This window comes from Orcinus orca, chromosome 21 (assembly GCF_937001465.1).
Source record: "Orcinus orca chromosome 21, mOrcOrc1.1, whole genome shotgun sequence".
NCBI classification, from domain to species: domain Eukaryota; kingdom Metazoa; phylum Chordata; class Mammalia; order Artiodactyla; family Delphinidae; genus Orcinus; species Orcinus orca.
Genome location: NC_064579.1, coordinates 5,362,302 through 5,388,837, shown reverse-complemented (window position 1 = coordinate 5,388,837; position 26,536 = coordinate 5,362,302). Strand labels below are relative to the sequence as shown.

At 44.6% G+C, this 26,536-nt stretch overlaps 1 protein-coding gene across 1 annotated transcript in view; it reads left to right on the top strand.

Moving 5' to 3' along the window:
• Positions 1-8,431: 8,431 nt before the first annotated feature.
• Positions 8,432-26,536, top strand: part of TACC1 (transforming acidic coiled-coil containing protein 1) — a 112,855-nt gene continuing 94,750 nt past the window's right edge. The window contains exon 1 of the mRNA XM_033415062.2: positions 8,432-8,642. The gene's annotated coding sequence lies outside the window, so the exon portion shown is untranslated. The remainder of the gene's footprint in view (positions 8,643-26,536) is intronic.

Sequence of the window (26,536 nt, the reverse complement as noted above, 5' to 3'; positions counted from 1 at the left end):
AGTTCTTCAGCTTTATTTAAACAATTCTAAGTTAAAATGATCATACCTACTAATTTTAACACGCATTTATGTAATTTAAAATAATTTTGAATGTTTGAGAAAAATAACTTCTTTGAAAGCATATGTGAAAACATTTTAGTTGTTTATACTTACTTTCAGTTACATTTTTAATGATAATATATTCAAATTTTGTACATCTGAGGACAATAACATTTAAAAAAATCTTTTATGTCATTCATCTCAATAGAACACAAATTACTCGACAATGATTTTATTAGTGATTTCACTTAAATGAAAGCAAAAAATGAATTTTTGTGAAATAAACATATCAGTTGTGAATACCGTATGTCTGTTTTGTTGATCATTCAAATGCCACCCGCCAACCCGCAGAACCCTCAAATATGTGCAATAATAATTAAATTCCATTTTGTTTTGTATTTTACTAACATACAGTCATAAAAAACATACGTTTACACATATTTTTCAATTTTGCCATTATGAAGGCATTTGTCATGGTAAGAGGACAGAACATACCTTATGTAACAGTTTTTAGTGGTATGTGGGCCTCCATTTGTACCCTCGTCCTGGGCCCCTCTAACATTAGGGGTGAGCCTGTGGGGTGTTGGAGGGACAGAAAGCTGGTGTGGCTGCAGCCTGGTAGGTGAGATCAGAGGGGCGGGCAGGGCCTCATGCCATGGTGAGGGGTTCGGATCTTCCTATACTGGCAGGGGGAAGCCGGGTGAGGGCTTTAAGCGTGAGAAGATGGGTCTGGCTGCTGTACAGAGAGTGATGTCTGGGGGAACGAGAGTAGAGGCAGGGCGCTGATTGGCAGGCTGCTGCATTAGTCCTAGCAAATGAGCGTGCCTTTGACTTGGGTGTCAGCAGTGGAGTTGGTGAGAGTGGTCAGATTGGGGATACATTTGAAGGAATTCAAATATAGAATTTACTGATGGATCGAGTATTGGGGTGGAGAAAAGAGGGAATGATTTCTAGGGCTTTGGTTTGAGCAACTGGTGTGTGGTGGAGGGAAGCCTAGAAGGTAGGGGCAATTTTACTACTGTACCTTCTTTTTTTTTTTTTGGCCACACCATGCAGCATATGGGATATTAGTTTCCCGACCAGGGATCGAACCTGTGCCCCCTGCATTGGGAGCACAGAGTCTTAACCATTGGACCACCAGGGAAGTCCCACTACTGTTCCTTCTTACATTCCTATCAACAGCTTGCAGGTCTCACTGGGGCTTGTGACCCAGGTGCCAGTCAGAGCCTGTCCCATCAACCTGTCCCAGGTTTTGATGGGATAACTGAGCCATTATCCACTAAACTCCTTTCCAACCTCGAAATTCTATGATTTTAAGGTGACTATGTAGGACCCCAAAGTATTCGAATTTTAAAAGGAGACTTTTCGAAGACAGAAGAAGAATCAATCTGTAGAGGTAGAGGTGTTTGCGGGGCAGACTTCCAACTGGCCACCACTCACACTAGCATCCTCACCCGCAAATCCTTGTCTCTGTGCACCAAGGGGTTGCACATTCACCCAGACGTGCTATTTTTTTGAATTAACAAATTTGGTTAGATGTCACCACGTGTTTATGAACCCACGGTGCTACGCACTCAAAATACAGCCATACAATATGAGTACAAGAAGGAACCTTTAGGGAGCAGCTGTTCTGACTCTGAGTTGCCCTGATAAGGGAAGCGGAGGGTAAGCTGCTATGTGATGGTCCATGATACGATCACACAGCTGGCTGGTGATGGATGTGGACCTCGAGCCCAGGCTCTGGGACTTCCAGCCCAGGGTGCTTCCCACAAGTAGGGTCTCTGCTCCCGGGATGAAGCAAGGGGTCATGCAGGGCGAGGACCTGACATCAAAATAGGTCTCAGATTTCTTCTTGCAGTGACCGCAGACTCACGCCATTTTCTGCTCTGTATGACCTTATCATACCTCCCAAGAGCTCAAAGCTCTTTTCATAAATACAGTAGCATCGATCTCCACTGCCATTCATTCAATCGACCAACATTCCAGCGGCCAGCTCAGCGGGTACCAAGGATACAAAGAAGAACGGGGGCGTGTCTTCATATGGTTGATTCACCTTGTTGTACAACAGAAACTGACACAGTATTGTGAAGCAATTATACTCTAATAAAGATCTATTAAAAAATTAAAAAAATAAAGGTGCTGCCAGCATCTGTGTGTGGTAGGTGGCATGGGGGTGGAGGACATGCTGACATTGACAATTCCAATGCAGTGCGTTCGGTTAGGAGCTGTGATGGCAGTGTGCCCAGGGTCCCGTGGGATGGCCCAACACTGACAGCAAAGAAGGGTAGGTACTGAGCCCTGGGCTGCACGGAGGAAGTAACAGGAGTTAAACAGGAGAGAAGGGAAGAGTGCTGAAGGTGGTTTCAGGAAAAGGGAACAGCGTGTGCAAAGGCCAAGAAGGAAGGCAGAACTTGGCACATTCGAAAAATTGCCAGTACTTGATACCGTGGAGCCCGGTGTCAGAGCGCGGAGGCAGAAGTGTGGACGGGATGGAGAAGTGGGCGGGGCCAGGGACTGTCACTCCACGATACTGGCGCTTGAATCTGAAGCGGAGTGAGATGCCCAGGCCTTCACGCTATTTGCTCCAGGGCCAAGAAATGTCTCCTCCTCCAGGGCGGAAGCTTAACCAGGAGAAGTCTTCGGAGTGAACAGCAAGGATAGTATTAAAAGTTTAGGGACTGGTGGAAAAGGCAGCCCCAGAGCGGGCTGAGTCGAGGAACAGGGTCTTCCTCTTCTCTCTTGGGAGCACCTGGGCCTCCACCTCCTTCTGTATCTTACCTTTGCCTCCCCCAGTGACTCTCTTTCCCACCAGCCTGAGTCATGCGTGGAGTCCAACCAAGACAACCCCTGTGGAAGGCACAGGCTCAGCAGAAGACCTTAAGCCCATTAATCACAAGGTATCCGGCACCTAGTGGCTGGGGTTGGAGAGAGAAGAGCCCTAGCGGGGTTTGTGTGCCAGATGCTTCAGACGAGTCACCAACCTTTATCCTCACAACATCCTTGCGGTCAGTACTGCCAATCCACAATCTTTTACCCAAAAGCCAGGAGTGCTTCAGGATTCTGATTTTTTTTTTTCTAAGATTTTGGAAAGGTAATACGACATAATATACGTTTTATGATAGCAAGCCCTCAGTGGGTGGGAGGGGCACCTTAGAATCAAACACATAAACCGTTTCTGCCGTGTAATATGAGAAAGTTCACATTAAGTAGTAAAACACATACCCTCAGGTCAGCTTAGGTCAGGTCCTGCTGCCGAGTGAGTTGCAAAACGCTTCTGGTTTTCAGAATGTGGGAGTTTGGAAATGTGGACAAAAGAGTGTGGACCTGTGAAATCCTCATTTTTTGGATGAGGCAACTGAGATTCCCAGAGTCACTCTAAGCAGAAAGGGGAGTCGGGATTAGGGACACGACTGTGTCCAGCTCCAAAACCCACGTTCTTTCTATGCCACCTTCTGGGCTCCTTGCCTCGTCTGCCGCCCAATGCAAAAAGGAGTAAAGGGCAGACCCTGCGGATCCCCAGCAATTCGGAGACCAAGTTTGGAAAAAAGAGTTTTCTTTCTGGAACAGCAATGCCTCCATCTACTGGACGTATCTGGGAATGACATCTGACTCACCCAGAGAACGACGTTTACTCGGCTGGTGGTGGCCTCTATAAAGGGCAGTGGAATTGGCTTTCCCTCTGTAACCACGCATGCCATATTTCAGGGAGCAGAAAGCTGCTACTAAATTACCTCTGTGTAATCCCTCTTTCAAAACAGAACAAAACAACCGCAACAGTAATAATAATGAAACCCGTTTCACCCAATTGCCAGAAATTCTGGACCGCTTTCACCGTTCTCAGTGTTTGCAGTACCTCTTCTAAAACAGGACACCCTCTTTCTTCAGACTTTTCAGTGGTCCCCATCAATTACAGAAGCGACTCCATAGGCCTCCTTTTAACCACACCTGCCTCTCCAGCCATTCCCCACGCCGTACACTCTCTGCTTTCGCTGGGCCCTTATCCTACTGTATCTTCTATTACAGCGCCTGGAACTGCCCGCTACGTTGCTTTGTTTGCTTGTTTCCTCAGCCAGACTCATAGCTCCTGTACATTTCAGGCTACCTGCAATGTAGTAGGAGTTTGACCATTTTTGAGAGATGAAAAATGAGAGTGAATTTATTTCATTAACTTAAAACACCCCCAAATGTGTTCATCAATTAAATGCACATACAGGAATCGTTGTCAGGCTCCTAAGTCTCAGGTAATTCTACTTTCAAAATTCTTTCTTGAATATGAAGTTTGGTAGAGGGCAGGATGGAGAGAGTTTGGGGATATTTATTTCCCTAAAGAAGGAAGATTATCAAAGAATATTCAGAATAAAGTGTTCCTCTAAGAAATGATTCCTTCCTTGAACTTCGCACAGCATCTTTTCTCAATGTCTTGAATTTCTCAAAATGAAACCTGAGAATGAGTTACCCAAGAAAACCAGAAAGTGTACATAGACTGTGGCACTTTATAAGTTGGGGTAGGTCACAAAACAAACAATAAATAGTTATCTTTTCAGGTACGTGTATTATTATTATTATTATTTTTTTTTTTTGTGGTACGCGGACCTCTCACTGTTGTGGCCTCTCCCGTTGCGGAGCACAGGCTCCGGACGCGCAGGCTCAGCGGCCATGGCTCACGGGCCCAGCCGCTCCGCGGCATGTGGGATCTTCCCGGACCGGGGCACGAACCCGCGTCCCCTGCATCGGCAGGCGGACTCTCAACCACGGCGCCACCAGGGAAGCCCACGTGTATTATTTTTGCAACAGCTTTATTTAGATATAATTTACATACCATAAAGTCACCTACTTAGAGTGTACAATTCAGTGAGTTTTAGTATATTTACAAAGTTGTGCAATCATTGCCACAATCAATTTTAGAACATTTTCATCATTCCCCAAAGAAACCCTGTACCCTTTAACTAACAACCTCCCATGCCCTGCTCCACCGTCACCCTTGGCAACCACTAATCTACTTCCTGTCTTTTAGGAGTTGCCCATTCTGGACCTTTAGGACAAGTGGAATCATATAATATGTGGTGTTCTGTGACCAGCTTCTTTCACTTAGCATGATGTATTCAAAGTTCATCCATGCTGTAGTATGCGTCGGTACTTCATTTCTCTTCATGCCTGAGTAACATTCTATTGTATGGCTTTATCACATTTTGTTTATACGCTCATCAGTTAATGGGCCTTTGGTTGTTTTCACCAGCAGCTATAGTGCAGAGCGCTACTACAAACATTCCGTGTACAGGTTTTTGTAGGGACGTAGTTTTCAGTTCTCTTGCGTATATACCGAGGAGGGGAATTGCTGCATCAAATGATACGGGTATGTTTATTTCCATCCCCTACTAGATACAAACACCCCCAGGGCAGAGTTTGAGGCATTCATCTCCTGGCCCAGTACTTTGTACATAAATGTTCAGTAAACGTTTATTGACTGGAATGAAGGAACGGATGATATTTGCAATTCTAACATGGAACATAGTAGGGAGTTGGAGGAATAGACAGGCAGCATCAGGAAAATGAATCTTTCGAAAAAACTCAAATCATGAACAATCTTGACACTGCCAAGTAAAATTGCAAAACGTAGTTCTGAGAAACCAGCTCCCCTTCTGTACAATGAAAGTAACAACACCTTTCAGAGTTGTGTCAAATTGCTTTCTATCTGGGGAGGCTTCAGACAGGCCTGAGACACACCCTAGGCACTCAACTAACGCTGTGCCGCTACTTAAATTCAGGATGGACCCTCAACCACAAACCGTCTAAGCTTTGACCTTCTGTGAAATATTGACTAGATTTAACCTTGAAAAGACTGGGTTTTCATCTCACTTCAGCTCTGTCTTTTGCTGCCCAATGTGAGGTCATTATACCTGTATCTACATTCATGATATCAATTTATTTTTAAAATGTTATTCTTTTAATTGAAGTATAATTGATTTACAATCTTATGCCCATCTCTGCTGTACAGCAAAGTGACTCAGTTATACACACATAGACATTCTTTTTTTATATATTCTTTTCTGTTATGGTTCATCACAGGATATCGCATATAGTTCCCTGTGCTACGCAGTGGGACCCTGCTGTTTATCCATCCTATATATAATAGTTTACATCTGCTAATCCCGAACTCCCACTCCATCCCTGCCCCCCCTTGGCAACCACAAGTCTGTTCTCTGTGTCTGTGAGTCTGTTTCTGTTTTGTAGATAAGTTCATTTGTGCCATATTTTAGATTCCACACATAAGTGATATCATATGGTATTTGTCTTTCTCTTTTTGACTTACTTCACTTAGTATGATCATCTCTAGTTGCATCCATGTTCCTGCAAATGGCATTATTTCATTCTTTTTTATGGCTGAGTAGTATTCCATTGTATATATGTGCCACGCCTTCTTTATCCATTCCTCTGTAGGTGGACATTTAAGTTGTTTCCATGTTTTGGCTATTGTGAATAGCGCAAAGCAGCTAGTTGAAAAGCACGTGACTAATCTAGTGACTTTTGCTCTCAGGAAGAGCATCAGAAGTGCCATTCCCTCAGTCTTGCCTGGCAGCATCCCTACATCCCCATGGTGAGCTGTGCCTACCCGGCTTCACACTCTGCAAGTCCATGGAATTAGACTTTTGCCCTCAATTGGGGGCAGGATCGATCTTTCCAAAACACACTTTGTTTATTATTTAGATATCAAATAGACTCAATCTGTTGACCTTTTTTCAGAGTGTCATTCTTGAGATCGTTTGGGGATAAAAAACCAAGCGAGGGAGTTCTGTGTTTGTGATACTATCATGCTTAAATATGTCTAAAAATAGAATAGGCATCTAATTAAATACTTTTAATGATGGGTTAGATTTTGTTATGATTATCTCCGCAGTAAAACATGTTCAAAGTGATACTCTCTAAATTTCAGGATATAAATGCATGTCAATTACTTTCACGTTCAGGTACCAGCCTCAAGCTAGAACACAAAAATGTCACCTAGCTCAGTTTTGCTTCACTAACTAGATAAAAATAGTATGTAATCAGATCATCAACTCAATGATCTAAAAATTGTTAGTCTCAGCCTATTATGTGTATAGACCGTATAATTTCTGTAAACTGAAGGAGACTTCCAAAACATTTGAAACTTTCTAACCTAGTGAATCGGCCCAAAGTTTTTTTGTTATAATCTTGCTTACACTATTCATTTGTTTCTTACCTACTCTCTTTCAATAAATAGAACAAAGGAGACGTTCTCATTTCCTGTTTGTGGAACAATGCCCCAATTAGTTCTTGTGAGAACCACCAAGTTTTATTGCAGGGGTCAACGAGGACCCCAAAGCTTTCCGATTTGTGGTGGCATTTGACAGTTCACAGACATGCTGCCCTCCAGGGGACCACCAACAACTGAATCTCAGGATGCCTTCTCACCCCCATGCATCCCCTACCCAGCGCCTCCAAGAATCACAGCTAGGAATCTTCTCACTTCATCCCTGGGGGGCTGAGGAGGCAGAGTTTGTAGTTGGAACCGGACCCCATTTGGGAAAGAGAACCCATTCCTGTGCTTCCGTCATAGAAATACCTAGAACGAAGAGAGGGCCTGGAAGACGATCTCTACCCCTCTCTGCCACACAGCACACACATTGTCCTGTGGGCAGAGGTGTGCGCCCGGGGAAGGCTGACCCAGGCAGGACCCCATGAGCCCACAACCTAAGGACATTTTCTCTGCCATCTTTCACCAATTATTATTGTTACTTTTCAATTAGAAGGGGAGGGAAAAAAAGTCAAGGGGACTTCCCTGGTGGTCTAGTGGTTAAGACTCCACGCTCCCAATGCAGGGGGCCCAGGTTTGATCCCTGGACAGGGAACTAGATCCCACATGAATGCCGCAACTAAGGAGCCCACATGCTTCAACTAAGACCTGGCGCAACCAAAAAAAAAAAAAAATTAACCAAAAAAAGGTCAAGAGGGATGTGGGTGTGTATATTTCTTGGAATCCAGAGGTTCAGGGGGAAAAAATCCATCAAAAATGTCCCTAGTACAAAAGTTGGCAAAACAAAGAGGACTCTCTGTCTCTCTTTTTTTCTTAAAGCTGAACTGTGTAACAGGAGAAATTCTCTCACAAGGGGAGAGTGTTCCTGAGCCAAGTTTAGGCCGAGGAAAATTTTTCCAGCATGTCAGGAATGAAGCCGACGTTCCACTAAGGAAAGAAAAAAAAGTGCCGGAGGAAAGAGTAAGCGGGAAAAGGATTCAGACGGAGCTTTAAATTCCAGACGGGGCCGCAGTTGAGAGCCCTCGGGAAGCTCCCTCTGAAGGGAGACAGCAGCCAATTTCTCCCTGGGGCTCCCAGCCCTAGTGGACATTTCCTGTTCTGCCCCTGGACATTCAAGCCAGAACTTACAAAACATCCTTTTCCCTCGAACCAAGCGTTTGGTTCGGAGACCCACCCTTCCCCACGTCGGTGATCTCAGCCCGCCCTCCCCTTCCTTCCACGGAACCCCTCCCAGACCAGAGGCGCTCGGCTTCCTAAGCAAAGATGATGGATCCGCTGTAGCAGGTGATGCCAAAGGCAGAGAGGAGACCCGGGGATCACCACCGACGAGGTAGGAACGGGGGCTGGGTGTTCTGGGGTCATTTAGCATTTATTGAGCAAAGCGGGGCCCTTGAGCTTTAAGCCTTGGGCTGGGGACGTTTTCTGGTTGATGGGGGTGTGTGGAGGGTGAGTGAACTCCAGGGAGGTTGGGCATTTCTTTTCCCTCTCCCTTTCCAAATTTTACTTTAATTCTTGGGTCTCTGGAAGCACGTGTTGTTTGTCTGGTGTGGAAAGTGTTAGGGCAGAATTCTGGGAATTCCCTGATTTCTTTTTTCTTTTGCTTTCTTTTCTTGGAAAGAGAGGTCGTGGGGAGGGAGTCTTGCAATGTCAAGGAGGAGCATTCATAAATACATTCCTCTCTGAATAGATTCAGAGAGGAATGACCCACGTGCCTGCTCAAGGAAAAGGTATTTTCACCTTGATGAGCTGGGGTCCAGCTGTTTCCCAGGACCTGGGTGGTGTGTCCTCCTGGTCCGCCATGCTTCCCCCTTCTCCCCGTCCCACTGTCAGGGGGACACACAACTTGAGCTGTTTCTCAGGTCGGGGGATGTGGCACATGGCACCAGTGCTGTGCATTTATGGGCAGAGCCCAGGTGTCCCTGGACACTTAGATGTCTGTGGCAGAGCTAACTGGTCTACCTGGAAGGCTGCATGTGGCTTGTTAGGGCATTGCCCCAGCAGCTGGTCACTGAGAAGTTAGCCTTGGCAACACTTGCTGACATTGGACTGACCCAGAGAACTCAGCATGGCTTCTGCACAAGGAGTGCTCAAAATTTTATGAAGCAGTCATAAATGAAGAATTTCAAATGCCCTTCCTCTGAATGCCTATGGCTTTTTACTTCTCTGTAGCCCTCATTTTGCTCCTTATCCACATACTGCCTTGCACTGTTCTCTAACAAGATAAATAAATGAGAGAGTGAATTGGACAAATGAGTCATAACCTATTACTTGGTGATCCCAAGACAGTTACTAACTCTAGCTGAGCACTGGCTGTGTGCCAAGCACCATTGTAAAGGTGGCAGGTGTCATCATCATCCCCATTTTACAGATGAGGAAACTGAGGCTGGAGACACAACTAGTGAGTGCAGAGGAAGGATCTATACTGAGTCCAGGATGCGATGTTCTGAAACCAAGATTGGGGTTTGACCCTTGGTTCCCTCATTGCCTAGCTGGGTGATTTTGGACAAGTTAAATGTCCTCAGCCTCAGTTTCCTCATCTGCAAAGTGAGACAATAATAACCACACCTCACAGAGGTGTTGTGAGAGATAGATTAATTTTAAAGATTATTTTACTGAAGCAGGTCAAAATGTAGGCATGCTCTTCCCAGACCCTACTGTGTGTGTTATAAATGTGGAGGGGTCTCTTGCAACTGAAAAGTCTCAGGGTTCTGTAGGAGGTAGCAATAGTGCCTTGTTAGGATTTGTACCTTAACGATGGACATTGGGGTTCACTTGCCGGCCAGTACAAGCCTGTAGCCGCCGGTTCACTAGACTCTAAGCTCGCTAAGGGCAGGGTTCGTGTCGTATACACGTTCTGTATTCTGGATTCAACCAACCTCGGAACAAACACCCGCCCCCCCAAAAAAAATTCCAGAAAGTTCCCCAAAGCAAAACTTGAATTTGCACTGCAATTATTATTATTATCTTTTTTTGCGGTACGCGGCCTCTCACTGTTGTGGCCTCTCCCGTTAATGGAGCACAGGCTCTGTACGCGCAGGCTCAGCGGCCATGGCTCACGGGCCCAGCCGCTCCGCGGCACGTGGGATCTTCCCGGACCGGGGCACAAACCCGTGTCCCCTGCATCGGCAGGCGGACTCTCAACCACTGCGCCACCAGGGAAGCCCCTGCACTGCAATTATTTACGTAGCATTTACATTGTATTTACAACTACTTGCATGGCACTTCTGTTGTATTAGGTTTATAAGTAATTTAGAGATGATTTAAAGTATAAGGGAGGATGTGTGTAGGTTATATGCAAGTACTACGCCACTTTATAGAAGGGACTTGAGCATCAGTGGATTTTGGTGTCCGCAGGCATCCTGGAACCAATCCGGGGGCGGGGGAACCAAGGGACGACTATGTATTTGTCTCTCTTAGAAAATGTTTCTCAACCTGTGATTGAGGGACCTCATTGCCCTTCAGAAGGGTCGCAGGGTCCCCTTAGGGCAGGAGTTCAACAAAGCAGCTGTGGATGCCCCAGGAGCCTCCTCTTTCCACTCCCGACAGAGCAGCCCCATCTTTACCTGATTACGTGTTGGGGTGCCCATTCGAAAGAAAGTTTTGAAAACAATGTTCAGAACTGCTTACCTGGGACAGGTAATGTTGTGTCTAGGGAGAAAGTGACTGCTTACGGAACGGAGTTGATTTATGGAGGGATTTCCAGCTGGGCCCTGTCTGGGCTCTCCCTTGGCCCTCCCCATCACCTTCTACTTAGTGACCATCTCCCACTCCGGGGAACCCACAGGAGGTGTGTGCCAAGCAGGCTCGGGAGGTGAGCCCTTCCGTCCCAGGCAGCCGGTCCTCAGGTGCAGGGACAGATAAGGGGCGGGGCCCCAGAGAGCTTATATTATTACAACCTGGCCTCTCTCTAAGTCTTCTCGGAATGTGTCCTTCTCAATTCTGCTCACGGTGATGGACTGCCTGATCAATACTCGTAATAGCTATGACAATGACAGCTTACTTTCTGAGCCTGGCGCTGTGCTGAGCACATTACGCAGATACGCTCAGGTAATCCCCACGAAAGCCCTGGAAGGCAGTTTCAGCCTGTTCCCCACTCTGCTGATGAGCAGCGTGAAGGTAAAGGCGTTACATCACTTGACCAAGGGCACCCAGCCAGTTAGTGATGAAGGTGGGATTGGAGCCCCTCCCCCAAGCCTGATCCACCCCACCTTGAATATTTTTGCAGCCCCATTTGACAGAGGTAAGAGGGATGTTGTTGTGTGTTTCTTTCATATTTTTGGCAAAGGATGGTCCCTGAGAATAGGCTGGGAGGAACGGGGCCAGGACAGGGCGTTCCATGGCGGAAGAGTGCTGCTGTGAAAAAGTAGAGTCGGAATTCTTGTCCAAGCTGTGGCCCTGGGAGCGTCACCTGTCCTATGAGAGGTGACATGGGTTTAGTGGGAAAGAGCCAGCTCTATTGCCAGACTCCCCGGGCTCAAATCCTTGCTCTGCCCCATATTAGCTAGATCATCTTCGGCGAATTTCCAAAATAAAGATATTCCGTGTAGAGGGATGATAATAACCGCACCTATATCATAACGATATTATGATGAAATAACTCAGTCCACATAAGGCATTTGGAGCTGTGTCTGGCACATAGTAAGCACTCAATAAATATGTTATTATGTGTAAAAGAGGTTGGGTGGCAGGCTGGAAATAAGAAGTAACTAGTGTTTGAGATTGAAAAATGGACACCAGCAATGTCACCTGTGAGCTGGGGATGGGACGGTTGTGCCTGGACCCCAGCCAGGAAGGATCCAGAGTCCCTGAGAGACAGCTTAAGACCTACGAGAAAAAGCTTAGATGTTCTCTTAGAAGTTTAATAAAACTGAAACAACCAGTTTTCAGGATTGGACTTGCCAAATGGGACCCTTTGATTAAATGAAGTTTAACTTATTTATCTTTGTAGTTATGGAAATCAGTCCCACTTTTGACCTATTGTTATTTCCAAAACAAAAAACAAAAAAAAAAAGCTTGCTTGTAAATGCCATTGGCTGAACCACTTGTACTTTTGGAAGGATGACTTTAAGATTTCAAGCTGAGATATTAAATTTAAGAGCTAAATATAGCTGATAAAAAAAAAAAACAGGAAGGGCTCATGACTTATAAAAGAATTTTGTGGCTTTTTCAGAGAACAAATCCATGAGCACCGCCTAAGTCTAGACTAAATTTGCAATGATTTTGAGAGGAGCATGCATCCATTTGCCGACTGTTACTGGAAGCAAAAGTGTGCAAGAAATAAATGAGAGGTGGTTGTTTATTGAGCACTTACTATGAGTCAGGCATTGTGCTAAGTGCTTCATATGTACTATCTCACTTGTTTAACCCCCATGTCTGCCTATCAGGTGAGTACAGTTGATCCTTGAATAACATGGGTTTGAGCTGAATGTGTCTACTTATAAGAGGAATTTTTTTCAATAAATACATACAGTATTTAAGTATCTATTGAAAAAACTACCCAATCTGGGGTTGGTTGAATCCACGGATGCGGAATCTCGGATACGGAGGGCTGACTTTGTGGAGGGTGGTGATCCCTAACCCCCTGTGTTGTTCCAGGGGCAACAGTACTACTATTATCCCCAGTTTGCAAATAAGGATAACAAGCCTTAGAGAAGGAAATAATATGCAAAAAAGCACACAGCTGCTAAGTGCCAGGGTAGGGAGTCTACCTCAGTATGTCTGGCTTGGGTATGGGCGCTTAACTCTTACCTTACGGTAAGTCTAATCCTCCCTGATTTAAGCCCTTTCTCTCTGTCTGAGGAGGGCTGGATTTGGAAAGGGGTGGAGTAACTCACAGCCCTCTTAGGCATTTAGAGAGCAGGGGTCAGAAGATGTAAAGGGCACCTGACAGCAGAGGCCCAGTGCGGCTGCATCCAACCCAGCAGACTGGGTCAGGCGGCCAGGCGTGGGTAACCTCGCGAAGCAGCCTGTCTTCTTAACCTTTCTCCGTGCACTCCGAGAGGCCCACTGTCTCCAGGGATGTGTCCCTCCTTTTCTGCAGGGATCTCAGCACCTAATCCCCTCTGTAGCCCATATTTAAAATGGATCCTCTTATTTGCTGTCCATCCAATGCTCCTTTGACCGGTGCTTGACTTTCAGCAGACCATTGAAAAGTGACTAAGAGAATTGATACACAGGTGCATCTCCAGTGGGAGACTTAACTGTCACTGTGGCAGCACATAGGTGAGCATTTTGGAGGAGGGACACTCCCCAAGTACCCGCTAGCCAGCTCCCCAGTTGTTTCCTGCTCCAGTCTGGAAAGACAAGCTCCTTTGTGAGTGTCTGGGGTCCAGATCACAAGGTTTTCATGTGTTACTGGATACAGAAGCTGCTAATCTGAATTCTCCAAATCTTTATAGCACCGACTCAACCGGGACAGCTCCAGGCAGCAGCATGAAGCGTGATGTCTTTCCTTGGTGCCCAGAGCGCTCTCTCTCTGTCTCTCTCTGTGTCTCTCTTTCATAGAGGCCCTTCTTCCACCCACGTTCTCAGCCTCTGACATCCAGACTCCTTCCTTCCCCATCTCTGGTAAGGCTTTCAGGCCCTTCATTCACTGAACAACCTTGAAGTACACATCGCCCACGTGTGGGTGTGTTTACAACAAGAATAATTTTTTTTTTTGCTGGAGACAAGATGACAATGGAATTTAGGAATCAATGAGCAGTTTGGGGAGGGTTTTTAAGGATATTGGAATATAGGTCCTTCATACACGATAAACTAAGGCTCACGTGGGGCCTATCTGTAGTTATGGAGGGACGTAGTTCAATGGCTAAGGGTAGGGTTAGGGGAAAAGGAGGAATCCGTTGTATCTCCCAGGCCACCCAAGATACATGAGAATGGGGAGATTACACCTTCTGCACTTTCAGCCCTGGAGGGGCTCCTAGCTTCACCTCTATTTTCGAAAGGAGGTTCCATGGGACAGAAGCAGACAGAAGTCCCTGAAAAAGCAGACACAGTACCGAACAAAATGTCCCAAGGCAGCAGGGGAAGGCTCGGTGTATGTTCACTGGTCCATGTGGGGCTCTCCTGGACCCTTGGAACTTTCCATGGTTTGACTTTCTGGCTAATCATTAGCAGCTGCGTGGTGGCTGGCAGCCACCTCTGCGTTGGGCCTGCCAGCCCGAGTTCTGGGCCAGCCTGAGGGCTGCTCTAGCTGCCGTGGGGGGCTGGGGTCCCTGGAGTTTTCTTCAGGAACTAGCAGGCGTGCCCCCGGCTGCTGACCCCCCCGCTGGCTGAGGGACAGCTTCTCTGCTGCCTCATAGCCTCTCGCTGCTGGTGGTCCAGAGCCCCGTCTGGTTTTCCTGCCTCAGGTTTCCTTCTCCAGCATCCCTGAGCCAGCACGGGCCCGGCTCCTTTCCTGGGAGTGTCTCAGTGGCCCTCGCTGCCCATCCCTGCAGAGATGCCGGGTGGGCATCAGGAAAAGAGATGTTAGTAAACAAACAGCTATTGGGGCTCCAGGCAGGGATCAGCCTTAGCCTGAAGGCATTCAGTCTGCTTCTGGAATAATGAGGGTAAGGCTTGAAAGGGATCTCAGAGGCTTTCCGGTCTAAACCCTTCATTTGACAGATGAGGGGACCGATACCTAGGGGAGTGGTGACTTGGCCAAGGTCATAAATCTTGGGTCCACAAAACCAGTCTGCTATGTGGGTGGTCTGGTAGGGGTAGTTACAATTTCTCGGGTGCTGGCTATGTCCATTGGCCCCTCAATCCCCTCCCCACCCTTCTCCACTCTCCTCTGTGTCCAGTAGGCTGACCTGAATAGTTACCTTGCATTTGGCTCCTATATAGTTTAGGTTCAGCCAATGGAGGCCTCAGGAAGGAGGTCAGAGAGAGGGGAGAGGGACACAAAGGTACTCATTCCCCTTGGTCCTTTCGTGCTGCATTGCCTGGGCTGGTGTCTCCCCTGACTGAAGGCCACACTCCTGTCAGACGGCCCTTCTGTCCCTCTGACCCTCAGGCCTAGGGCAGCAACAGTGTCTCCCTGACCGTACAGCTCTGGAGAACTGCACTTTCTCTTGTCCCCAACTCTACTCAGGCCTTTGTAAACCATCCCTTTATTAAACTCTCGAATTGGAGAGCGTTACGTGCCAGGGTCCTGACAGATACAAGAGGGTTTGTTTATTAGAGAGAGGAAAGTCTATATCACAGGAGGATGAAATTTAGCAAGAAGGTGTATTTGTTTCCTGAGGCTATTGTGAGAAATGACCATGAACTTGGAGGCCTAAAACAATAGGCATTTATTCTCTAACAGTTCTGGAGGCCGCATGTCCTACCTCAGCATCACTGGGCAGAAATGAAGGTGTCGCCAGGGCCGTGCTCCCTCCAGCGTCTCTCAGAGAGGATGGCTGTGGTGGGCTGGAGTTGAGTCTTTCCCTTTCCAGGTCAGTTAGGCTTTGATGGTACCCCAGCAGGTTAGACTCTGGGTAACTAGTTTCCCCTGCAGACTCACAGACTTAGAAAACAAACTATGGTTAACAAAAGGGGAAGGTGGGGGAGGGATAAATTGGGAGTTTGGGATTAACATATACACACTGCTATATTTAAGCCATTAAATATAGCAGTGTGTATATGTTAATCCCAAATATAGGACCAACAGTAGGACCAACAAGGACCTACTGTACAGCACAGGGAACTCTGATCAATATTCTGTAACAACCTAAGTGGGAAAAGAATTTGAAAAAGAATAGATACATGTATACGTGTGACTGAATCACTTTGCTGTACACCTGAAACTAACACAACACTGTTAATCAACTAGACTCCAGTATGAAATAAAAATTTTAAAAAGAAGAAAAAGAAGAAGAATGGAACGCTCTGGCATGTTTCAAATGGTTTCTTTCCCTCTCCCCTTGCCGGAAGCCCAAGGGGATTTTTCTCTGTGGGAATCTGGTCTAGCTCCTGGGGGTAAATCTCAAAATTCTGGGTCTCCCTGGAGTTTGAAACCTTCAGAGCCGTCCACACTGAGCCCCCAGCAATTCGTCAATTGCAGTTTACCCCAGCATGGTTTCCACCGTGGTTCTGGTTGTGAGTCTGCTCCGCTAAGCAGTGACTTCCTGCATTCGCCTGTATGCCGTTCCAATCCGGCGGCAGTGGTTTGCCCTCTTTCCCCCCCTCTTACGAATCCCAGAGGAGTTGTTGATTTTTCAGTCCGTTTATCTTTTTACTTGTTGGTAGGACAGAGTGGCGACCTCCAATCTCTTTACACACGGAACTGGAAAACTCTACACATTTATTGACATTCCCGTGCTTGACAGAAGCATTGCCCAGGCTTTGAGGGACATGTATTGCTGAAGATGCCTTTCAGCCCCCCAGACTCTCTAATTCTCTTATCCTTGGGCCTGGCAGCTGGTGGTCACTGTGGCATTCCCATTCTGAAGCCAACAGATTAGTCACCAGGCAAAACACTGTGGGAGACAAAATGGCAGCAGGGGTGATGGGGACACCAAAGTTGTGGAAGGGCCCAGCCTACCGACATTATGTATGTGGAGGTTTCTTGACTCAAGAGTTGAATCCTACAATTGGGAGTTTGGGATTAGCAGATGTAAACTATTATATATAGGATGGATAAACAACAAGGTCCTACTGTATAGCACAGGGAACTATATTCAGTATCTTGTGATGAACCCTAATGGAAAAGAATATAAAAAAGAATGTGTATATATGTATAGCTGAATCACTTTGCTGTACAGCAGAAAGTAACACAACATTGTAAATCAATTATACTTCAATAAGAAGTATACCTGAGTATACACACACATTTATAAATATTTCTATATGTGACCATGTGAATCTATATTCAGCAGAACATGAATTCACACTGATGTCTCCAACTCCAAACCATGACCACATGGCTCTTTCTAGACCTCCCTTTGCTCACCTATTACTTCCCACTCCGATAGTGAGAAACCTGGCTCCCACCATCTGCCATCCACTTACTTCATTGTTCAATTGAGACATACGTGTATAGCGGTATTAGACGTGTTAACACGTACACCCATGGGAACAACTTTATCAGCTAGAGAACAGTACTTGTGCACAATTTCCTTTGCCTTCAGTTTTACAGACTGCATTCATTTCCAAAGTTAGTTAGGTCAGCATCTTTCCCCCCACATCCCCTCCAGTGGACTTGTTTCATACATTTGCAATACAGTTAGGTCGTTTTGTCACAGTCTGCATTCCATCCTGGGATTCCCTGATCTCCTAAATATTTTTTCTTTAATTTGCACACATTAAGTTTCACTTTTTTGTGCCGTAAAGTTCTATAGGCTTTGACAAATGTGTGGTGTCATGTCCCCACCATTACAGTATCATATGGAATAGTTTTATACCCTAAAAAAATCCCCTGCACTTCACGTATTAAGGCTTATTGAGGAGTAACACCTGGGAAAGGAAAAGAAGAGAAAGCAAGATTGGACACTACAGCCTTCAGACTGTGACACAGGTCAGATTAAGTCTGCCAGGCCAACGTGAAGCTCCAAAGCAAAAATTGCCTGAGAGAGGAGTCCCACGTTGGGCAGGAATGGACAGGACGTTGTACCACCACCTTGCTCAGCCATTGGCTGGGGGCTGCCAGAGGGGACTGATCTCAGCTCAAAAGCCCAGGCAGACTCTGAAGACACTAACAGCTTCGGGTTAGCAGCTAACCACATTCCTTGATGCTGGGTTGCTAGATCCGTCCTTGACAGGGGTCTGAGTGCTGCAACTCTGTGTCTGCTGGAAAGATCTTTGAAGTTTCCAAGCAGAGGCTGGCTAACCACTGATCAGGAATCTTGAGCGGAGGATCCCTGCATCAGGTGGGATTTCGAATCAGGTGATCCCAATGGCCTCTCTCAGCTGCTGGGCCCCTGACAGGCCTTCAGCCTGCTCTGATCCAGACGACCCAGCTATTCCATTTCTCACATTCATTCCACCTTGCTCAAGCCCCTGCTTCTCTTCTTACCCTGGCTAACGTATGCCCTGCTCTGTCCTAGAGGTAGGATCAGGGACCAAGATTATTCGTGCAGGTGCCAGGGAGCCAAAAGATGGAAGCTCTGGTTCCCACTTATGCCCACACCTTCTTAGACCCCAGATGCTCAACAAATGGTTACAGTATCAATAGCAACGTGGACCACAGATTAGAGCGTAGATAAAAAGCTTGTGAGTGCAAGCAAGGAAGTTGAAAAATTCAAAGCTAAGACTACGCAGACCAAATCCTGTTTGGAAATGTCCCCTCCCTTGAACACGGGAAAAACAAATCAACAGCACTCCCTACCGATCTGTGTATATACCATACCTGGCAAGGTACGACACTTTTATTTTCTTCAATCCTAACTCCTATGGGCGCCCCTGGGTTTTTATCTGCAGATGTGCAATTCTGCTCTTTCTCTGCAGGAAGGTGGAAAACTTCCAGAAGAAGGAGTGGCTCTGATGCTTTGTTCTACCTGTGCTTACTTTTGCTTTTATTTAACCTGTTGAAGGTTAAAAGCCTGTTTTATTCTTGTAACTTGGCAGCTCTGCCTGGCTCACAGATGTCCTAAGATAAACACACGAGGTCTGTATATAACCTCTCAGGACAGTCATAGCTTCCAAGCCAAAAGAACTTTGAATATTTACTTTGACTCTCTTTGGAGACTTCCTCTGAATGTTTGCTTCTGCTTTGAAGCATTTTCAGACTCCATAGACCCTGTTTGTTTTGCCCAGCCAGAGAACAGTGGCATTTTTTTTTTCTTATATTCACGCTCCTATTTTTGTACAATGAGCCGTGCATACTGATTTTAATTCCAAAGGCTCACAAATTAAAGCGCTTCCTTGAACCCAGACCTCCAGTACTTTTGCCACCCTTCTCATTCTCTTGTCCACTTTGCCGTTTCGTGGTGGAGTAAGTAAAGTCAGAACCTGCTGGCTCAGAGTAGAAATAAACTATTGGTGGATAAACTCTCCTGACCCTCCCACCCCCAGGACCAGACAATGGCGTTGGAATCCATGTTTAGATACCCAATGGTTGCTCCAGGTCACTACCCCAAAGTTATACGAGACCCACAAAAGTACTAAGAGTTACTATTCCAAGAAGACACTTGGCGGTTTCTGAATCCAGGACTTTTGAATTACAGGCAGGTTCTGTCTCTGAACATAAAGCCGGAGCACACATAAATAGCCTGCTTAAAAAAAAAAAAATCAATTAAAAAGTCCACAAAGCGTGTACTGTCCCTGAAGCATTATGTAGGAATAGAAGTGACAAGTAAATGAAATAAAAAAACAAAAGTTTTTTTTTAAGTGCTTTCATTCCTCTCCCTGAGGATACAGCCTGAAATTGTGAACCTGGCAGCTGTTTCCACAGGAGGAGACGAGGGTCACAGGTGTGAAGCACGAGCTGTCTTCTAGAAACTGCCCTCTTACGATAGGTGACAGTTGCATCACCTTGAAATAGGAGAACACTTTTTTGTTTTTCTTTTCCCTCCAGAATTCAACTTTACTAGCACAGTGTGTTAAAGAGAAATCACAGAGTGGCTGTTGGAATTATAGAGGAATTTCTGAGAATTAGCCTTAGGCAAAGGCATTTGGCTGGAAACTTGCACTGAAAACTTACCTTGCAAGTCAGCATGTGACTTCCACCTGACTTAATTTTCTTCAGTCCCAAGGGTTCCAAGGCCAAAGAAAAGGTTCTGGTCTGGGCTGCTGGCCGTGTTTGCTCTTCAGAGTCAACTGGGAATAAATTCAAAGACAAATCAACAAAGGTAACTTCTCCCTTTGACACTGAGTATAACTGGGAGGGTTTCTTAAGTAAAATTTTTTGTTTTCTCATCAAAATAACAGATATGCAATCTTTGTATTTGGTTTAAGTGTGAATGAAAGAGATAAGGATTGAGGAAAACACAAAAGACCAGGCAGGGGTGGGGAAATCTGAGTCGTGGTTTTAGCTTCTGTCTCTTGACCCGGGGCATGTTGCTGGGCTATCAGGGCCTTGGTTAACTTATATTAAAAGAAGAAGGTGGAACTAGATGGCCTCTAAAAGCCTTTCCAGGTCTGTTCTAGGAATCAGTCTCTTAGTTTTTATTTTTTGTTATCTTTAGGCCAAAACAATGATGCAAGGTAGAATTAGGGTATAGATTTGCAAGAGGGTCATCTTTTTTTAAAAATTTTTCTTTTAATTAATTTTTATTGGAGTATAGTTGATTTACAATGTTGTGTTAGTTTCTGCTGTACAGCAAAGTGAATCAGTTACACATATACATATATCCACTCTTTTGTAGATTCTTTTCCCATATAGGTCATTACAGAGTACTGAGTAGAGTTCCCTGTGCTATACAGTAGGTCCTTATTAGTTATCTATTTTATATATAGTAGTATGTATATGTCACTTCCAATCTCCCAATTTATCCCTCCCCCCTTCCCCCTTGGTAACCATAAGTTTGTTTTCTACATCTGTGACTCTATTTCTGTTTTGTAAATAAGTTCATTTGTACCATTTTTTAAGATTCCACATATAAGCAATATCATATGATATTTGTCTTTCTTGCAAGAGGGTCATCTTGAGGCTGGTAGCAGGCTTCAGATGACTCTCACCTCATCCAATATGTTTGCAAAGATGAACTGAGATCAAGACGGGCATCAGGGTAGGCGTTTATATATATTTGTCAAATGAATGAGTGAATCAATCAATCAGTCAGGATAGTATTGAGGGAGAAGGGAATGAAGTCATTCCACTGGTGGAAGTTTATTTGGGGTAGGGCATAGATTTGCTTAGCAGTGATGGCTGGGGAGAGGTTTTATGGACAGATTCAGCCAGAGCTGAACTTCAGGACTGGGAAATGTTAGGGTTAAGACTAGTTTACATAGCACTCTTTATAGAGTGATTGCTGGCAGGCTGCTAAGTACTACAGTTTTTCCAACTACAGGTGGTTTGACTACAAGATAATGGGATGCTTCTTCTCCCCAGTTTAATAACCAGAATTGATTAGTATTTGCTTTGTCTGAGTCTTACAGAAATCCAAACTTATAGTGGCTAAACAACATGTAAGTTTATTTTTCTTTCACATAAATGAAATCTGTAGGTAGGCAATTCAGGGCAGGCTTAGAGGTTCCAAGGTGTTATGGGTTAGCATCCTTCAACCTCAAGTTGAAGTATGGCTGCGTGAACTCAGCTATCCCATCAGCATTCCAGCCAGCAGGCAAAAGAAAGAGCCAATAAAGGGCTCACCTCCTAGCTTAGTCCGTTTGGGCTGCTATTACAAACTATCACAGACTGAGTCATTTATAGACAACAGAAATTTATTTCTCATAATTTTGGAGGCTGGAAGTCTGAGATCAGGGCGCCAGCATGGCTGCATTTCAGTGAGGGCCCTCTTCCTGGTCCATAGCTGGTGCCTTCTAGCTGTGTCCTCACATGGTGGAAGGGGCAAGGGGTCTCTCTGGAGCCTCTTTTATAAGGGCACTGATCCCATTCATGAGGGCTCTACCTCCAAAGTCTCCACCTCCTAATACCATCACCTTTGGGGGTTCGGGTTTTAACATATGAATTTTAGGGGGATACAAACATTCAGACCACAGCACCTCCCCACTTGCCATGAATGATACCCCTTGGAAGTTGAACTTGGCACTTCTGTTGTCATCCCATTGACCAAAACTTAATTACATGGCCACACCTAAGTGCAATGGAGACCGGGAAACATAACTTTTATTTATAATACGTAAAAATCAGCTTTTTTTGGTTTGTTTTGAGAGAGAGGGGGAGAACAGATATTAGGGAATATTAGTCTGTCACCCTGAGAGATTACACACTTATTCCAGTTATGCAATGAAGCTCCTTTTGTTCAACTCCTTTGGTCCTTATCCCTTAAAACCATCTTCAGGGCCCATAGCAAATTGTTTTCAGTATTCTAAATCTTTACCCTGTGGAGGTGAATCTGATTTTTGAAGGCAGGCCAGGGTCACTCAGGACAACTGTGATGAGTAAGGTGGGTGATAAAGCTGAGAATGACCGTTTCATAAGAATGAGATATGGGCTTGTATAGCTGGATATTATAGGCTATACTGGCCATTAGGATCATTCCTACAGAAAACAACTCTAGAACCCGGACATAATACATAAAGATGACCTGAAGGGACTGAAGAGGAAACAGAAGTAGGTAGATTCTGGTGTTGCACGTAGCTTGGAGAAGAGGAGATAAAGAGTCATCCAAGTAGTCCCTCTGCCTCGGCTTTTAGTGCGGGGCTAAGTGTAGTCCACACAGTGGCTTGTGTAATAGAGACATACATGAAAAACTCCTGAGCCCTGCTGTTCTGGGGAATGAGAGAAGTGAAGCCAGGAGATGATGAATGCTGAAAAAGTGGGGGAACCCAGAAAGGAAAGAGCCAAAGAGGGGGTCCCTACACCAAATCATTGGCCAAGCCCTAAACCACACGTGCACGGAAAACACTCAAAGCAGCTTGGCTACACAGAAGGTCTGCACTCAGACTGGAGCTGCCACCCCAAGAAACAGGGTTTGGAGTTCAAGCCCAACAAGAAAATTATCTGCTAAAACAAAGGAAAAACAACTCTCACCAGAGAAAAATAATGGCATCTGAAATCTCCACAGCTTAGTATTCATGATGTCCAAGATGCAGTCCAAAATTATCCGACCAATGGATACTAATAAACTAATATTAGTCTCTAACATCTGAAAAATCAACATAATTCAAAAAATTAATAGAATATAGGGGAAAACCAATATGATTATTTTAATAAGTGCAGAAATAGCATTTGTCAAAATTCAACACCCATTTATCATAAAAAATGTCTTAGTAAATTATGAATTAAAAAAAAAAAAACTTTTGGGACTTCCCTCGTAGTCCAGTGGCTAAGACTCCGTGCTCCCAATGCAGGGGGCCTGGGTTTGATCCCTGGCCAGGGAACTAGATCCCACTTGCTGCAACTAAGAGTTCACATGCTGCAATTAAGACCCGGCACAGTCAAATAAATAAATTAAAACAAAAGAAAAACTTTCTCAACTGCATCTACAAGATCAGACAGCTAATGTACTACAATGTGAAGGATTTTATGCTTTCTACGTAGGATCAGGAACAAGGCGAGGATGTGGACTAACTAGTTTTATTTAACATTGTATAGAAGTGCCTAGTCAGTGCAGCAAGGCAAGGGGAAAAAAGTATACAGATTATAAAGGAAGAAGTAAAATTGTCTTTATTTGCAAGTGATATCATATAGAAAACCCTAAGGAATGCACAAAAAAAGCTGTTAGAAGTAATAAGTGAATTCAGCAAGGTTGCAGGATACAATATACAAAAGTCGATTGTATTTCTATATACTAGCAACTAACATTTAGACAGTAAAATTATAAAACAACTCCATTTACAATACCATAAAAACACTTAGGAATAAATTTGGCAAAAGATATGTAAGACCTGTAGGCTAAAGTCTACAAAACATTATGGGAAATTCAAGAACATCTACATAAATAGAGAGCTGTACCGTGTCCATGGATCATAAGTCTCAAAATTGTTAAACTGGCAATCCTCCTTGTATTAGTCAATAGAATCAATATAATCCCTTTGGAAATCCAATCACTGGGATTTTAAATTTTTTTAATTTAATTAAATTTTTAAAAAGAAATTTGTAAGTTTATTTTGAAATTTATACAGTAACACAAAGGACCTAGAATAGTCAAAACTATTTTGAAAATTGAGAACAATTTTGGAGCACTTACACTACCTGATTTCAAGAACAGTATGTGGCTCTTAAGTAGTAAATCCAGTTTTTTAGCGGTACGCGGGCCTCTCACTGTTGTGGCCTCTTCCGGTGCGGAGCACAGGCTCCGGACGCGCAGGCTCAGCGGCCATGGCTCACGGGCCCAGCCGCTCCGCGACATGTGGGATCCTCCTGGACCGGGGCACGAACCCGTGTCCCCTGCATCGGCAGGCGGACTCTCAACCACTGCGCCACCAGGGAAGCCCAGTAAATCCAGTTTTAATCTTTGGTTTATAAATTGGCATTTAAATAATTTCCAAAAAAAGGGAAGATGGTGCAGCTCTGAGATAAGCATGTAGCTTCCCAAGTTGGCTACTTTGAAGAGTAGTATTCATTTGGCATGATTGCTGGGGGAAAAAAAATCCACTTTGAGCATAAGCTTTGTAATAAAGACAGAACTGGGTTTAAATATTGAATATACCACTTTCCTTTCTACATCTCAGTTTCTTCATCTTAAAGTGGAGTGCACAGTGTAAAAATTAAGGAAATACAGCATAGAAACTAAGCTTTATGTTATAGCTCTGGAACGAGCCTACGTGGGTCAGAACCTGGCTCTGCTGTTTTCTAGCTGTGTGGCCTCAGGTGTGTTTAATCTTTCCATGCTTCGTTTTACTCTTTGTAAGTTGAGTATACTAAAAGTACCTACCTAAAATGTTGTGATGAACTAATGAGTTAATATATCTAAAGCATTTAGAACGGAGTTTGGCACATTAAAAAGTGCCCAACAAGTATTACCTACTATTATCCTTTCCCAGTGTTATGAGGACTAAATGTGGTTACTTTTGTCAACCACCAAGCAGGGTCCCTGGTATCCAATACATATTAGCTCCCATCCCTCCTTAGAGCATAAGTAGCATTCTGAGGGTAGGATTTGACACTGAAGGGTGTATTTTGCCATCTTGGGGACCATCTTGAATTTCAGTCTCTTAAATTTTCTTTCTTTACTCTTTTTTCAATGTTTAAAAATGCCTTACTGACAGAAGCACAATGCACAAAGGGAAACCTTAACACTGGATATCAAATACTACCCCATCTGGACCCCATCAGGCATTTTCCTGGAAAAGCCTTCGTAAGTTTACTTCCCAAAGACAAGAATTCCCTTCACTGTCTTCACTCCTCTGGTTACCCCTGTCTCTGTACCAGACGGGGCAGCAAAAGCAATAAACACAAGCATCTTAGTAGAGATGCCCTTTGGGCCCCTGTAGACCATCTTTCACATTGTTGTACAGACTCCTTTTCCCCCTCATTGTCTCAGTTTCTGTGCACCACAACAGGATGGCAGCTTCACTCTCTTCCTCTTCTTTTAAACCATTTTAGTGATGCTATCCTGTGCCTTTCCGCACAAATATTGGATTGGACAAAAAGTTCGTTCAGGTTTTTCTGAAAATCTGACAGAAAAACCCGAAGGAACTTTTTGGCCAACCCGCTAGTAATAAAACTCCTCCCACAACCCGTCTTGTCTCCCCAGTAAAAAGAAAACTTTCCCATCCTCATTTCCCTCTCCCACTGCTTCCCCTCCCATTTTTCCCTTGGAATGACCCACCTTTCTCCCTAGGAAGGGCTGAATGTTCCTCTGGAGGGGACCACAGCTCTTGACAGGGTTGTGTTTGCATTCTCAATGACACTTCAATCACATTGCCAAAGTATTCCAGGTAGAATGTGGGGAGAATTTGAAATTTTAAATTATCTGCCAAGAGTCAACTTTTCTTCAGCTATTTGAAATCCTTCCCACAAAACCTCAATGCTCAGTCTCACTATACTGTTACTAATTAATGTTTATTTTCCCACCCTCAAATAGTCTGCTTGTATATGTCTACAATGCAGCAGCATCCTGAATCCTGGGAACCTTCTAGCTATAGTAGAGTGAAGATAATGTATAAACAGGAAGTCAAAATTTGACCTAAAAAAGATCTGTTGTAAATATGTCTGTATTAGGGGTTTCCCGTCCTTTCTGGAAACATTAAAATGTAGCCATATACATCTTTACTGCCTGTAGCTTCCACTCAAGGGGGACGTTAACATTCCACGCCATTCTGTGTGCTTAACCACTGGCTCGTTCATTCATTCGGCAAATATTTATTATATATAAGCCAGGATACAGGCACTGCGCCAGGCACTAAGCCTGGATACAGAGATAAGGAAGCTTTCTTGCCCTTAAAACGAACTCATATCCTAGTGGAAAGACAAGTAAGTGAAGAGATCATTACAAAATAAGATTGGTAAGTGCTATGTTAGAGGAATTAACACGTGCTATGGGAGCAGTGGGAAGGAAGGTGATAAGTGTGTACGATGAATGCACTTATCAACAATTATGAGTATGTACTAGGTATGTGCTAGGTATGTTGGGGGAACAGTGAAAATGAAACAATGAAATAAATTCCCTGTCTTCACGGTGTTTACATTCTAGTGAAGGAAACAGGCAATAACAAAAAAGTTGTAAGACCAGGATGCAGGATAGTGTTATG